Source organism: Halichoerus grypus, chromosome 11 (assembly GCF_964656455.1).
Source record: "Halichoerus grypus chromosome 11, mHalGry1.hap1.1, whole genome shotgun sequence".
Taxonomy (NCBI): Eukaryota; Metazoa; Chordata; class Mammalia; order Carnivora; family Phocidae; genus Halichoerus; species Halichoerus grypus.
This window is the reverse complement of record NC_135722.1, coordinates 94,863,533-94,877,505: the sequence shown is the minus strand read 5'-3', so window position 1 is coordinate 94,877,505 and position 13,973 is coordinate 94,863,533. Positions and strand designations below refer to the sequence as shown.

Here is a 13,973-nt window from a genome sequence, read left to right as displayed (position 1 = left end):
GTGATGCCTCCAGTTTTGTTTTTCTTTTTCAAGATTGCTTTGGCTACTCAGGATCTTTTGTGGTTCCATGCAAATTTTAGGATTGTTCTAGTTCTGTGAAAAATGCTGTTGGTATTTTGCTAGGGATTGCATTGTATCTGTAGATTGCTATAGGTAGCATGGACAAGTTAACTTTTACTCTCCCCACCCCTACACGCTTATGTATATGATGTCATACTTTACCTTCTTTTGTGAGTCCCTTTATTTACTATTTTATAGATCTAATTGATTTTACTGCTTTTGTGCTTTAATCTCCGTACTGGTTTTATACACTGGTTAATCTACTTTATGTTTTCATGTGCCTGAGAAATTTTTTCCTTCCCTAATTTTCTTATACCTGATTATGGCCTTTCATTTCCACTCAAAGAATTCCCTTTAGTGTTTCTTGTTGGGCTGGTTTAGTGGCCATGCACTCCTTTTGCTTTTATTTGTCTGAAAAACTCTATTTCTCCTTGTATTCTGAATGATAGTCTTGCTGGATAGAGTATTCTTGGCTGCAGGTTTTTCTTCTTTCAGCACTTTGAATATACCATCCCACTCCCCTCTGGACTGCAAAGTTTCTGCTGAAAAATCTGCTCACAGCTTTCTGGAGGTTCCCTTGTATGTATGTAATTGTTTTTTCTCTTGCTGCTTTTAAATTTCTCACTACTTTCTTTTTTTTTTTTTTTTTAAGATTTTATTTATTTGAGAGAGAGAGTGAGAGAGAGAAAGAGCACAAGAGGGGGGAGCGGGAGAGGGAGAAGCAGACTCCCTGCTGAGCAGGGAGCCCAATGCGGGACTCGATCCCGGGACTCCAGGATCATGACCTGAGCCGAAGGCAGTCGCTTAACCAACTGAGCCACCCAGGCGCCCAATTTCTCACTACTTTTTGCCATTTTAATTATGCGTCTTGGTGTGGACCTCCTTGATTTTTTTTTTTTTCTTTTTGGTGGCTCTCTGTGCCTCCTGGACCTAGATTTTGGAAAGTTTTAGATACTTCCCCAGATTAGGAAAGTTTTCAGATACTTAATCAAAATTTCTGCCCCCTTTTCTCTCTCTTCTCCTTCTGGGATCCCTAGAATGTGAATGTTATTACACATGATGTTGCTGAGTTCTCTTAACCTTTTTTTTTTTTTTTTCCTGTTCAGCTTGGTTCCTCTCCATTACGGTCTTCTAGCTTCTTGTCTGTTTTTCTGCTTCCTCTAGTCTACTTATTCACTCTAGCGTATTTTTAGTTTCAGAACCCTTTGCCCCCTGCTGAGCAAGGAGCCCGACGTGGGGCTCCATCCCAGGACCCCAGGATCATGACCTGAGCCGTAGGCAGATGCTTAACCGACTGAGCCACCCAGGCACCCCTCTTTTTTATATTTTCTATTTTTGTTGAAGGTCACGTGGAGATCTTTCAAGCTTAAGTCCAGTGAGTATCTTTATGACAATTACATTAAATTGTCTTTTTTGTCCTGTTGTTTCATTTGGGGCATAATTCCTAATTCTGCTTCTATGTATTAAAGTAAGCTCTGTCTCCTGATCTTGAAAGAAGTGGCCTTATGAAGAGATCCTGAAATGCCCCGTAGTGCAGTCCCCTCCTCACTAGAACCTGGTGCTCCGGGGGTGTCTCCTATGGGTGTTACATGCACCCTACTGTTGTGCTTGGGCCACATTTGTCTTTAGGCCAGTTGTTGTCATCAGGGTTTGGTCCCTGTGCTGTTAAGGGGCCAGTCTGGGGCCACTCTGGGCTCGAGTTAGGTCAGACCAGATGCTTGCCTTCAGCCCACTTGCTGGAACTGTGGCTGCACCGAACTACAGGGTTCTCTCCCTCTGTTGTCCCCAAGAGGCTTTCATTGGTGGGCAAGGTCAGGAGTCAGCGCAGATGTCTGTCCCTAGTCTTCTATGGTGGCTGCAGTGACCCTGAACTACTGGGTTCTCTTTGTGCTGCCCCCACCCTATGAGGTTTCTGTTGGTGGGTGGGGCAGGCAGTCAGATGTCTGCCTGCCGCCCCTTGCTGGGGCTGCCATTGAACTGCTGTGTGTGTGGGTATCTCCTCCTCTCCCCAGGGCAAGAGTCACGTCGGAGTGGCGCTGACCCCTGTTGAGGCTGTTTGTGCAATGAGGCCCTTGTGGTATCGCTTTGGAGGGAGGCCTTTGGAGTGAGGCAGGTTGGATGGGACAGTCTTCAGAACTCAGGAGCAAGGCATGCTGTTAGCAAAAGCTAGGTGGCGAGTGTTCCACACTGGTTCCCGCTGGTGTCTGTGTATCTAGGCTGGGGGCAGGGGGCAGGGGAGAGAAGAGACACCATCAGCTCTTTGTCCTTGAGATGTCTCCTAAAGATCCCTGCCCCTTCACCACCAGTTCTGAGATGAGTGAATACAACTCCTTCCCCATAGACCCTAGGCTCTTTTCAAACTGCTGCTTCTATGCTGTACCTGGGGATGGTGGTTTGTTATGCTGTTCTCTTTAAGGGTGGGGACTTCATTTCCTATTGCTTTCCAGCTCTGAGTTGAACCCACTGATGTTAAGCCCCACTTATTAAGCACCCACAAAGTTAAGCCCCTCTGGTTTTTAAAGCCAAACGAGGACTTGTCTTCCCACGTAGATACCCCTCTGTCTGGGGTGCCTGGTTGTGGGGTCTGTTCCTCTCCTTGCTTGTGGGGTCCCTCCCATTGGTGGTTAGCCTCGCAGATTAGTTTGGTTGCTGATGGCACCTCCGGCCTTCCTTCCATTTTCAGTGTGGCCGCTATGATTTTCCGGGTTATGCTGATGTGGCAGTTACCTCGGTATATCTGCACCAGCTCAACTTTCGTGTCTAAAAATTCATGGAAGTTTCAAAGAAGGTAACTGTAGGGGCCCAGGGTCAGGCTGCCCCAAAATGAACCACTTTGGCATAAAGGTTATTCCGAGCTGAAGGCACTCAAGACCCTATGAGATCAGGAGAAATTTTTGCTCCTCCCTTAACTACATGTAAGAGTCTAAATTGGTAGTCTTCCCCAGAACAAGAGTTACTGGCAGAGATTAATTTTATCCGAGTGAGCCATCGGTATGGCAGGGTAAACCTCTAATTACCAAACAATTCTCTCATCACCCTGTGAAGTACAATCCTTTCCCCCGAAATCCCAGACCCCCTACCCTTTTCTCCTTAGTTCAAATGACCTGTTCACCCCATTTTGCCTGTCTCTGGGCTTTCCATGTCTGGGTAGGTTCCCCCATATGGACACTATTAAATTTTTTTTTTTTTCCCCTGTTGATCTGTCTCCTGTCCATTTTGATTCTTAGTCCACCTGGAACCCTGAAGGGGACAGGACTTCTTGTTCCCTGACAGTTTCTATCAAGAGTGTCTTGGCCATTCTTTGGCATTTGCTGTTCCATAACAGGTGTGGCGTTCATATAAACAAAACTTAGGTTTGTTGTGGTGTTTTGGGAAATTTGTTGGGTTTTTGATTGGAGGTGCACTGAATCCAAAGATCCATTTGAAAACTATCTTTATGAGATTTCCTAGCCATGAACATAGTATGTTCTATTTAGGTTTTAAATCTTTCCAAATAATGCACTTTTCGTTCCCCTCCTGAGGTTCTTATCTTCAAAAAAAAAAAAAATTTCCTAATTTTTTTTTTTTAATGTAAGTAGTATTTGTTTCTAAATAGATCTTCTAACTGGTGCTATGCTGAAATACGATTGCCTTTTGTCTATTAAAATTTTTTTCATTCCAGTCCTTTTTTCTTATTTTACTGTTAAGTAGGATATCAAGGACACTCTTCAATAGGAGTGATGGCAGGTGCTTTTGTCTTGTTGCTGATACAAATGAAAACTTTCTTGTCTCCATTAAGTTATGAAATTTGCTTCTAAACTTTGTGAATATTCTTTATTAGTTTATGGAAGGTCCCTTATTTTTACTATGTTTTACATCTGGATGTTGAATTTTCTCAAATGCTTTCCCATCATCTATAGAATTCTATATGGGTTTTCTTATTGTGCATTTCCTAGTATTATGCCAATTTTGCATTCCTTGGATACATAAAACTTGCTTGTGAAATATTAATCTTTTTGAACACTATTGCTACGTTTATAACGGCCTATACGTTTTCTTACACTGTCCTCATTGGAATTGTATACCAAAATTATGCTATCTTCATGAGTTCCAGGATAGTTCCTATTTTTAAAAATTCTCTGCAATTATTTTTAGAAGATTAGAAATTTTCCTTTGTTTTATAGACCATATAGCCGCAGGGTTTTCTTTGTGGAAGAATTTTTAACTATCGTTTCAATTCCCTTAATAGTTTTTACTATTTTGGTTCTCTATTTTTACTTTTAATAGAACTGACTTCTAGCAGTTACTTTTCTAGAGATTTTTCCATCATATTTAAATTCTAAATATTGCCATTAGGGGCGCCTGGATGGCTCTGTCGTTAAGCATCTGCCTTCAGCTCAGGTCGTGATCCCAGGGTCCTGGGATGGAGCCCCACATCGGGCTCCCTGCTCAGTGGGGAGCCTGCTTCTCCCTCTCCCTGTCACTCCCCCTGCTTGTGCTCTCTCTCAAATAAATATTGGCATTAAGTTGATTATCTCTTTTTAAATGTCTGCATCTGCAGCAATCTTTTCATTCCTGAGGTTTATTAGACTACTTTTTTAAATCCATCTTGGCAGTTTTGTCAATTGTTTCAAATAATATTTTGTAAAGCTTTTCTAATTGTATTTGTGTTCTATTTTATTGGCTTTGGCTTGTTCTTATTACATTCTTTGTTATTTTTCCTAACTCCTCAAAGTGTAGGCTTAGCTAATGCTTTTTTTCTAACATAAGTTTTTAAGAACTGCTTTAGCTTGATCCTAAGTTTTTTTCCTTAAATACTGCATGGCTCTAAAACTCAATGGTACAGGCAATTTAATTTTCACATTAAAGATGCTTAATTTTAATCTAATTATTGTGTTGTGCTTAGGCTTATAAATTCCACTTAAATTAGTGTAAATTGCCTAAGTCACAATGTGATAAAAAGTAGCAAATGAAGGAAAGTACCACTGTTAAACCTTCCACACTCAAATTCCCTTTCTTTCCTCAAAACACTCAGGTGTTGACTTACTCTCAACTGATTGGTATCAGTGTTAACTTTCACTATTAGTAAAGTCTAATTTGTTTCCCTTGTTAGCTAAAAATATTAATACAAGTTTAACAGGTTCTGCCCACCCCCAGTGAATTTGGGGACCACTCATTTGTAGCAGTAATTCTCATCCATGGATAATAAGACATCATCCCCCAATGCATTTTGTCATTTTGGGGAAGGGGCACTGTTTATAGAATAAAAGCATATTTAAGATGACTTTTGTTTTCCAAATGTATAATTTTATCTTTTCTTTTATAATATAGACTATACAAAAGACTGACATCTTGACTGGTAGAAATTTGCAAAGGATGTAATGTGCATTCCTCTTGGGAATCATTGCAATCTGAGAGGGGTAAGACTTTTATATTGTGAGGCCTTGGAATTAAAAACATTGATCTATTACACAGTAAAGATGAAAGATACATAGTCTGGTCATTCTGTGGTAAAGTGCTTTCCCTCCACAGAGTAGAGATTGTACGGTAGACACCTGGAGGTCAGCTAGGCTCTGTTGCATTGCCAAGCAGAAAGGGAATCATCACTTTTCATGCAATATTCTCAGTACACACGAGCTATTAGAATTCCCTTCTCCACAGTTCCCAAATCCTTCACCCTCCATTCTTTTTTCCACCTAAATTAAAAATCAGGAAAAGGTAGGAGAAAGCCCAGGATACAATGCTACACCAAGGGCCATGAGGCCCTGGTCAGGAAATGGCTTTTATTTTTCAAAATGGATGTTACATAAAACAAATTATTGGTGTTAGCAAATGTTTGAGGTGGGGAAAAATCCTCTTACATAAAAAACACCATATGAAGATACTTAAGTATATTTAAGTTGTATAAGCTCTCACTTTTCTAATTCAGTTCCCACCATCAGAAAGGATGCTTGAATGATTCATTCCAGAAAACGGTCTCATGCATTTTAATCACTCTTATCATTTCAGAAGAAACATGTGAATAAGTTGTTTACCAGCAAATATTGTAACCTACATGATAGACCAGTCATTCTAATTACACTTTAAAAGGAACAGAAATGAAAACCATTCACAGGAACTTCTATTACCGTTCTTGCTGCTCAAGCATGGAAAACAAGAATTCCCCTTTCAACATCTGCTTATACAAAGGGTCATGCTTCACCAGAAACTTGTCTTAGTTCTTGAATAGTAAATACAAAAAGACAGAACTGAATGCTTGTGGTTAACTTTCATATTTCAAAATAATCTAAAACCTACCAAATATTTCTGATTGTCTTCTAGGCAAGAGTGTGGTGAGTAGGTGTCATCTTCTTGTCTTTGGAGCCCAAAGTGCTGAAATTATAAATATATACATAACTATGAATTCCGGGACACAAGAGAAAGGCATTATAGACAGAATGCTGAGAATGGTCCTGCCCTACAGCCCAAGTTCATCTCTGCAATTGATCACAAAGAGCCACCACTACAGATGGGCAGTTAACTGTTCTGATGATTACAAATTATCACAGTGCATGACTTCCAAATTTGGGAGATGTTTGTCAAAATATGAATGTGTCCTTGAGAGTGTTTCCCACATAAGAGCATCATTTATCAAGCATGTCATGGCAGCAAAAGGCTCAGAACTAACCACTGCTTTAGAGGGTAGACATTGCATTTCAGTGCTTATTATCTACCAGCCCGATAATGGTGTGACCCAGTACACCTTTTTAAGATTAAATGCCTGATAGTTTAGAATCTTAAAGAGACACTGTATGAGAGATTTTGTTCTAACTTGTGATTTGTTGGAAAAAGAAGCCCTTTTACTTTTTCAAGCGCTTAGGGAGGTTGAATTTTCCAGAGTAAAATATTCCTCCATGGTTAACATAGCCAGAGACCACCTTAATTCCTAATAACATTCCCAATTTATTATTAATGAGTCTTGAGGAATATGGATATTTCCACTTCATTTAATACATAACCCTCCCTCTAAGCTGATATTTACATGTACCTCCTAACCAGGTAGAGCACTTACAGAATCAGGATGTAAAATTCATCCTTTCCTCATTGCCTTTTTCCCAACATCTCTTTCCACAATAAAACATTTGACTATTATGGGGCACCTGGGTGGCTCAGTCGTTAAGCGTCTGCCTTCAGCTTGGGTCATGGTCCCAGGGTCCTGGAATCGAGCCCCGCATCGGGCTCCCTGCTCCGCAGGAAGCCTGCTTCTCCCTCTCCCACTCCCCCTGCTTGTGTTCCCTCTCTTGCTGTGTCTCTGTCAAATAAACAAAAAGTTGACTATTAGAAGACTACATCACTGTTCTTTTCAGTATAAATAGACCTCTTATTTAAAACCTATTTGACAATATATTTTCAGTTTAAAAAAAAACTTAAGATGACACAGGTGATATTACTAAAAATGGCAGAGTCAGGACATCTAAAAGTTCTCTATAAAAGCCATGAGAACACTGGCAGAAACTGTCAAGCAATTGGGAAACATTTTCAAGAAAAAATGGCCAAATCTTGGCAAGAACAATAAGCCTTGTGGCATTTTAACTTGCCCTATTCCCATTCCACCACCACCCCCTCCTCCAACTCTATGGTGCCCATGAAAACCAGGAGCCCACAATCACAGCTAAAGCCAGCAGCCTGGCAATTACTAGAGACGCAGAAAGGAGCTGTTTGTTCAAAACACAATAGGATAACCAAAAATCAGGGGGATAAAAGAAAAATGAATAAGATATCTATTGACAGTCTCTGAAATGCTGTGACCTGTTCCTAGGACTCTAGAAGGCAATACGGATGCATAAAGTTGTGTGCAAGGCCAGCACCATGCACATGCTCAGGAAAGAGCTGAGACGGTCCTAGGACCTCACTTCTGGGTACCCTTGAGGCTCCACTCAAGCAGAAAGTAAAGGCTAAAACAGTTGTAAACAGGTTGGCTGGATGTTGAAGACCTGCCCCCATACACATACACAGCCCTTCTGCAAAGACTGGAAGACAATGGTTCTAGGCATCTAAGGAAATCTGTGTCCAATTATTGGCTCACCACTAAGCTAATCAGAGAATTCAGCCACACAAAGATTAGACTACATAATTCAGAAAAACCCTAGATATATAGCAAACCCCAAGAGTGAGGAGAATCTGTTTTCCCAAATGGCTACATTATGTTATTTTAAATGCCATTTTTTCTGTAAATGGACTAAATGGCTCCAATCAAAAGACATAGGATGATGGAATGGATAAAAAAGCAAGATCCATCTATAATTTCAGACCTAAAGACACATGCAGATTACAAGTGAAGGGATGTTAAAGCATTTATCATGCAAATGGAAGTGAGAAGAAAGCCAGCATAGAAATAGATCAGACAAAATTAAAAAAAAAAAAGACTAACAAGAGATAAGGGACACTGCATAATCAAAGGGAGCGAGAGAACAAGAAGATATATCAATTGTAAATATTTACACACACAACATGGACATGGGAGCATCCAAATCCATAAAGCAGTACCAAGGTAACTGATACTGACAGAATAAAGCAGGGGGCTGTAACACTCCACATGTATTAGTGGATAAATCTTCCAAACAAAATCAACAAGGAAACAATGACTTTGAATGACACACTGGACCAGATGGATCTAACAGATATATTCAGAACATTCCATCCCCAAACAGCAGAACACACATTCTTTTTAAGTGCACATAAAACATTCTCCAGAAGAGTTCACAGGTTAGACTACAAAATAAGTCTAAACAAATTCAAAGGCTGAAGTCCTCCATGCATCTTTTCTGATCACAATGGTGTAAAACTAGAAATCAACCACAAGAAAAAAGTCTGGAAAGAGCACAAATATATGAATGTTAAATAACATGCTATTAAACAATGAATGGGTCAACCAAAAAATCAAAGAGGAATAAAAAAAAATATGTGGAGACAAATGGAGATGAAAATACAATGGTCCAAAATCTTTGGGATGCAACAAAATCTGTTCTAAGAGGAATTTTATAGTAATACGGGCCTACGTCAAGAAGAAAAATCTCAAACAACCTAACCTTACACCTAACGGAGGTAAAAAGGAACAAACAAAGCCCCAAACCAGTAGAAGGAAGGAAATAATAAAGATTAGAGCAGAAATAAATGATATAGAAACAAAAAACAAAAAACAATAGAACAGATTAATTAAACCAGGAGCTTTTTCTTTGAAAAGATCAACAAAATTGATAAACCACTAGCCAGACTCATCAAAAGAAAAAAGGCCCAAGTAAAATCACAGATGAGAGAGGAGAAAAAACCCAACACCACGGAAATACAAAGGATTCTAAGAGAAGATCATGAAAAACCATATGCCAACAAATTGGACAACCTAGAAGAAACAGATAAATTCCCAGAGACATATAACCTACTAAAACTGAAACAGGAAGAAATAGAAAATTTGAACAGACTGATAACCAGCAATGAAATTGAATCCGTAATCAAAAACTCCCTACAAACAAAAGTCTAGGACCAGGTGGCTTCACAAGCAAATTCTACCAAACATTTAAAAAAGAGTTAATACCTATTTGTCTCAAACTATTGCAAAAAATAGAAGAGGAAGGAACACTTCCAAATTAATTCTATGAGGCCAGTAACACCCTGATACCAAAACCAGATAAAGACACCACAAAAAAACAACTACAGGCCAATATCTCTGATGAACATAGATGCAGAAATCCTCAACAAAATACTAGCAAATCGAATCCAACAACACATTAAAAAAAAAAAAATCACTCACTACAATCAAGAGAGATTCCTGGCCTGCAAGAATGGTCCAATATTCGCAAGTCAATCAACATTTGATCCTTTCAGTAGATGTAGAAAAGGCATTTGACAAAATATAACATCCATTCATGATAAAAACCCTCAACAAAGTAGGTCTGAATAAAGGCCTTATACGGAAAAACTCACATCTAACAATGCGGAAAAACTGACAGCCTTTCCTCTAAGGTCAGGAACTAGACAAGGATGGCCACTCTCACTAATTTTATTCAACCTATTACCTGAAGTCCTAGCCACAACAATCAGACAACAAAAAGAAATAAACGGCATCCAAATTGGTAAGGAAGAAGTAAAACTTTTCACTATTTGCAGATGACATACTATATATAGAAAACCCTAAAGACTCCACCAAAAAAACTACTAGAACTGATAAATGAATTCAGTAAAGTTGCAGGATACAAAATCAATATACAGACATCTGTTGTATTCCTGCACACTAATAATGAAGCAGCAGAAAGTGGAATTAAGAAAGCAATCCCATTTTCAATTGCTCCAAAAAACAGTAAGATACCTAGGAATAAACTTAACCAAAGAGGTGAAAGACCTGTGGTCTGAAAACTATAAAATACTGGTGAAAGAAACTGAAGGTAACAAATGGAAAGATATTCCATGCCCATGGATTGGGAGAAAAAATATTAACTTGTCCATGCTACCTATAGCAATCTACAGATATAATGCAATCCCTAGCAAAATACCAACAGCATTTTTCACAGAACTAGAACAAACAATCCTAGAATTTGTATGGGACCACAAAAGACCCTGAATAGCCAAAGCAATCTTGAAAAAGAAAAACAAAACTGGAGGTATCACAATTCCAGGTTTCAAGATATACTACAAAACTGTAGTAATCCAAAACAGTATGGTACTAACACAAAAATAGACCCATAGATCAATGGAACAGAACAGAGAGCCCAAAAATAAACCCACAATTACATGGTAATTAATCTACAACAAAGGAGGCAAGAATATACAAAGGGAAAAAGCCTCTTCAACGAATGGTGCTGGGATAACTGGACAGCTACATGCAAAGGAATGAAACTGGACCACTTTCTTACACCATACACACACAAAAAAACCCTCAAGATAGACTGAGGACCTAAGTGTGAGATCTGAAACTATACAAAAAAGGAGGCAAGAATATGCAATGGGACAGTTCTCTTCAACAAATGTTGTTGGGAAAACTGGACAGCTACATACAAAAGAATGAAACTAGACCACTTTCTTATACCATACACAAAAACTCAAAATGGATTAGGGATCTAAATGTGAGACCTGAAACATAAAAATCCTAGAAGAGAGCACACGCAGTAATTTCTCTGGCATTGGCCATAACATTTTTCTAGAGGTCTCCTGAGACAAGGGAAACAAGCAAAAATAATCTGCTGGAACTACATCAAAATAAAAAGCTTCTGCACAGTGAAGGAAACAATCAACTAAAAGGCAACCTACTGAGTGGGAGGAGAGATTTGCAAATGACATATCCCACAAAGGGTTAGTACCCAAGAAATATGAAGAGTTAATACAACTTAACACCCAAACAACAACTAATCTAATTAAAAAATGGGCAGAAGACATGAACAGACATTTCTCCAAAGAAGGCAGACAGAGGGCCCACAGGCACATGAAAAGATGCTCAACATCACTCATCATCAGGGAAATGCAGTTAAAAGTACAATGAGCTGTCACCTCCCACCTGTCAGAATGGCTAAAGTCAACAACACAAGAAACAACAGGTGATGGCAAGGATGTGGAGAAAAAGGAACCCTCTTGCACTGTTGGTGGAAATGCAAACTGGTGCAGCCAGTCTGGAACACAGTATGGGGGTTCCTCAAAAAGTTAAAAATAGAACTACCCTACGATCCAATTATCGCACTACTGGGTATTTACCCAAAGAATACAAAAACATTAATTCAAAGGGATACATGCACCCCTATGTTTATTTCAGCATTATTTACAATAGGTAAATTATGGAAGCAGCCCAAATGTCTATCGACAGATGAACGGATAAAGAAGTAGATGGAGCTAGAGCGAATAATGCTAAGTGAAATAAGTCAGGAAAGACAAATACCATATGATTTCATGTATATGTGGAATTTAAGGAACAAAACAAATGAGCAAAGGGGGGGGAAAAGAGACAAACCAAGAAACAGACTTAACAAGAGAGAACAGATGGTTACGGGGTGGGGGGGAGATACGTGATACAGGTGATGGGATTAAATAGTACTGAGAAATGTACAGAATTGAATGACTATATTGTACACCTGAAACTAATATAACACTGTACATTAACTATATTGAAATTAAAAAACAATATTAAACAAAATAAACCCACTTCAATCAGGTTTTGGTCCTCACCCCCCTTCATTGAAAGTCTTCTTAATGGCATTACCCATGACTTCTAATATTGCCATTTCCAAAGCCCCTTCTCTGTCCTTGATTTACCTAAAGTCTCAAGAGCAATTGAAACAATTTTTTAAACTCAAGTTTATTGATGTGTAATTTCCAATAAAATGTACACATACTAAGGGTACAATTTGATGAATTTTGACAAATATATTCATCTCTGTACCAACCACTACCACAAAAGGGACCCTTGTGCCCATTCCAATCCATCCCCACAATCATCCTGACCCTAAACAACAACTGATAATGCTGTTACTGTATTTTAGATTTTTCTTAGAGCTTCATATTAATGGAATCATACATGATGTATTCTTGTTTTGACTTATTTTGCTCAGAATATTTTTGAGATTTATCTGTTACTGCATGTATTAGTGGCTCATTCCTTTTTATTAGTGAGTAATATAGAGATTGTATAGACAAGCTACAATTTGTTTATCTACCTGTTGATAGACACTTGGGATGTTTCTGGTCTGGGGCTTTTACAAATAAAGCTGTCATGAACATTCATGTATCAGTATTTGTGTGGACATATATTTTCATTTCACTTGAATAAGTACTTAGGATGGAATTGCTGGGTCATAAAATAAGTGCATATTTTAATTTATAAGAAATACCAAGCTATTTCCAAAGTGGTTGTACCATTTTACATTCTCACTAGCAATGATCAGAGTTCCAGTTACTCCACACCTCACCAACACTTGTCATGGTCACTTTTTAAAATTTTAATTGGTCTAATAGATGTTTTGTGGTATCTTATAGTTATAACTTACATTTCCCTGATGACTAATGATGCTGAACATCTCGTGTGCTCATTAACTATTTGCATATCTTTTTTATAAAGTGTTCAAAGTTTTGGCTTATTTTTTTATGGGCTGTTTGTCTTACTGAGATGCAAGTGTTCTTTATATTCTAAATAAATCACACATTCATACATTTTCCCCCACTTTATGACTTGTCTTTTCATTTTCTTAATGGTGTTTGAGAATATTTTAATTCTGATGTTCATTTCATGAAATTTTTTCTTATGATTCATGCTTTTATGTCCTAAGAATTATTTGCCTACTCCAAAATCTCAAAGATTATATTCTATGTTTTCATCTAGAAATTTTGTAGTTTAATCCTTACATTTTGGTACATGATTTATTTTGAGTTAATTTTGTATACGGTGTGAGGTAAAGTTTAAAGTTCTTCCTTTCTGGGCGCCTGGGTGGCTCAGTCGTTAAGCGTCTGCCTTCGGCTCAGGTCATGGTCCCAGGGTCCTGGGATCGAGTCCCACATCGGGCTCCCTGCTCGGCGGGAAGCCTGCTTCTCCCTCTCCCACTCCCCCTGCTTGTGTTCCTGCTCTCGCTATCTCTCTCTGTCAAATAAATAAATAAAATCTTTTTTAAAAAAAATAAAGTTCTTCCTTTCTATATGGATATCTGGTTGTTCCAGCCCTCTTTGTTGAAAAGACTATTTTTGTCCCTCATTTAGTTACCTTATTTCTTTTGTCAAAATCAATTGACAATATATGCGATATATGACATGGGTCTATTTATGGACTCTATTCTGTTCTGTTGGCCTATACATTTTGACATTTCTTTTCCTTGCTTACTTTCTGTGATACTGTATTCTCCTGGTTTTCCTCTTTGGCCAGTTCTCATTCTTTTTTTTTCTTCATCCTTCTCCTGGTTCTCTGCTTTTATAAGTGAGGTATCAAG

At 38.6% G+C, this 13,973-nt stretch overlaps 2 long non-coding RNA genes across 4 annotated transcripts in view; one reads left to right on the top strand and one right to left on the bottom strand.

Moving 5' to 3' along the window:
- Window positions 1–13,973, bottom strand: part of LOC118549474 (uncharacterized) — a 108,989-nt gene that overhangs the window by 48,578 nt on the left and 46,438 nt on the right. For 2 of the 3 annotated variants that reach the window (XR_013442564.1, XR_013442565.1), the window contains exons 2-3: window positions 7,179–7,330; window positions 6,337–6,411 (exon numbers count right to left, since the gene is read on the bottom strand). This is a non-coding gene — a long non-coding RNA (uncharacterized LOC118549474). Of the gene's footprint in view, window positions 1–1,130; window positions 2,278–6,336; window positions 6,412–7,178; window positions 7,331–13,973 lie in introns of those variants that run through there. The other variant, XR_013442566.1, reaches the window with a different exon arrangement.
- Window positions 1,371–12,784, top strand: LOC118527387 (uncharacterized). Its single transcript, XR_004913096.2, has 3 exons — window positions 1,371–1,435; window positions 5,371–5,459; window positions 6,361–12,784. It is a non-coding gene; the product is annotated as an uncharacterized LOC118527387 (long non-coding RNA).